Raw genomic sequence first — 3008 nt, forward strand, 5'->3', positions numbered from 1 at the left:
CAAAAAAAAAAAAAAAAATACTATAAACTTTCATATCAATACATTTCATAACTTACTGGAACATACGAAGTCCTTAAAAGACATAAACTACTGAAACAACCAGAGGCAGAAAATCTAAATAGTTCCTTGAGATAAAAAATAAGACATTTAACATTGTATTGCTGGTTTTGGCCACTGTAATAGGTAAGAAAAAGACAAACCATTGGAAGAAGTAAAAGCGCCTGTATTCACCGATAACATGATTGTGTACTTATCCTAAGGAATCTGCCAAAAAAAAAAAAAAGCCAGAATTGGTGAGTTTAGCAAGTTCACAGGATCCAATACACCAAAAGTAACTGTATTTTCATAACAAGAAATAAATCATTGCAAGATGAACTTTTTGAGGGTATCATTTACAATACCAAAAAAATGCTTAAGGACAGATTTAAAACAGGCGTGCAAGCCTCTACAGTGAAACTACAAAACTGTGGAAAGAAAGTAGTTCTAAGTAAATGAATAGACATATTACACTCCTGGATTGGAAGATTGAGTATTTTTAAGATGTCAGTTCTTCACAAACTGATACTTAAATTCAGCACAATAATTCTAGCCTTCTGTAATTCTAGCCGATTTTTGGGGACAGAAATTGACATGCTGGGAGGACTGATGTATCTGACTTCTAGACTTCCTACATAGTCCTGACTTACCATTTTTCGACTATATGATAGTATAAGAGTGATACACATTCAGTAGAAACCCTACTTTGAATTTTTTTCTTTTCTCTGGCTAGTAATGTGCCCATACAATACTCTTTTGCAATGCTGGGCAGCAGCAGCAAGCCACTGCTCTCAGCTACAGCATCAGGAGGGTAAAAACCGATTCTTGCCTTTTGTGAAGAACACTATTCCTGCTACACCACCAAGTGTCTATCCCTTAGTGCCTTTAACAAGTACTTCTACTCAAGCCTAATCAGAAGGGAAACTGATAATCCTGTTGCTGTACCATTCCCCATCATGCAGCAATTTTAGTTCAATGCTTCAATCATTATGGCCCAGTGTGCTTTCAGCTATGTACGTCAATAGTAACTATACAATCATTCTATTTTTTGCTTTCAGTTCAGTATTCAATAAATTAGATGAGATATTCAATACTTTCAAAGAAAATAGTCTTTGTATTAGATGATTTTGCTCAACTGTAATCTAATGTGTTATGAGTACACTTAAGGTAGGCTAGGCTAAGCTATGATGTAGGTTAACGTATATTAAATGCATTTTTGACTTAAATACAGTATTTTCAACTTATTGTGTTTATTATGATGTAATCCAAAGTTACGAGGCATCTGTGCAGCTACAGTAATTCAAGGCAGTGTGGTATGAGTGTAAGGATGGGCAAACATTTCAATGTAACAGGACAGAAAGTCCAGAAACAGATCCACCATTATGGTTAATTGATTTTTTTACAAACTGCCAAGGTAATTTAATGAGGAAAGGATAATTCTTTCAATAAACAGTGTTACAATGACTGGATATCTGTATGGGGGGAAAAAAGAACCTTGATTTGTAATTCACAACATATATATCAATTCACAATGGATCACAAATATGAAAACATAAAGTTTATATAATAAAGCAGAATATCTGAAATTTTGGGGTTAAATCGAATAGAAGAGAAAAAATACCAAACATAAAAGAAAAAATTTAATTTGACCTTATTGAAATATAAAAACTTCTATTCATCAAAAGACATAAAGGCAATAGTCAAGCCACAGACTAGATATTATATTCTCAATACATGTATCTGACAAGACACTTGCTTCTAGAATATATAAAGAATTCCTATGACCCAACTACAGTTATCAGGGATATACAAATTAAAACTAAAATGAAACATCACTACACACCCATTGGAAAGGTTCAAAAGGAAAAATACTGACACCACCAATTTATTTGTAAAGATAGGAGGTACCAGAACTCTCATACATTCATTATATTCATAAATTGATACATATAAAAATGCTATAGGTACAGCAGTCTTCCTTAGAGAGGGACTGTGGGCATGACAGAGACCAATATTAATCTGTCCCTTATATTCCTAAACTGTAAAATAGAGACCATATGTTCCACCAGCTTCACTGGGTAATTATGATACAAGGCCATTAAGAAACTCAAATCACTCCATTTCATATGACCTGTCAATTCTATTTCCAAGGTATCCCATGTTCTGTCTGATGTCACACCACTATTATAATTTTAAGTGTTCATAATCCTCTATAATATTTCAATAATCTAACTGATCTCAATGCCTACAGTAGAAATTGCAGACTGGCTCACCCAATTTCTGCTCCCTTGGAAGGCTGAGAAGCTTTAAAAAAAAAACCCTTCATTTCCCTAACTCCCTTGCAGCTAGCGTTCCACCTGCAAGCAGCCAGAACTTGCAAGTAAGCTAATTTGGTTCTGGCAAGTAGATGCACTTCCTCAAGATTTAGAAGGTGACAGTGATGTAGAGGCCAGCCTCCTGTCCCTTATGTTGCTTCTGTTTACAAGGAAGTCATGGAAATATGGCTTCCATTCCTCAATGTTCCATTTCTCATTCTCCAGACAACTAAGCAGTTGTAGTGATTCTTGATTAGAGATTTCTTCTTACTGGATCACAGGTATATGAATATATTCTTGAACACAGAAATGAAAATCACTTGTCAATAAAGTTTGAAGAAAGATCCTGTTTCTTACTATCTCCCTCTAAGGTAGAAAAAGAAAACAGCCTCACAATTTCTACTTTACAAGTAGGAAAACTAGGACTCTAAAGAAGCTCCAAACAGACCCATACACAGCTCAGTAAGAAAAGGGGCATGGGTCTTTCCACTCTGGTGAAAACTAAACCCACGTTTGATGAAGTCTCCACATGGTATTCAGTTTCTAGTACTAGAATAATGTGTAGGTGACACCTGCACCACTGAAGCCATTTTGTTTGGATCACGAGAGTTTAGGTAAGACTACAGCATAATGGAAAAGAAAAATATTAAAAGAAAA

Source organism: Cebus imitator, unplaced genomic scaffold (assembly GCF_001604975.1).
Source record: "Cebus imitator isolate Cc_AM_T3 unplaced genomic scaffold, Cebus_imitator-1.0 Scaffold109, whole genome shotgun sequence".
Lineage (NCBI taxonomy): Eukaryota > Metazoa > Chordata > Mammalia > Primates > Cebidae > Cebus > Cebus imitator.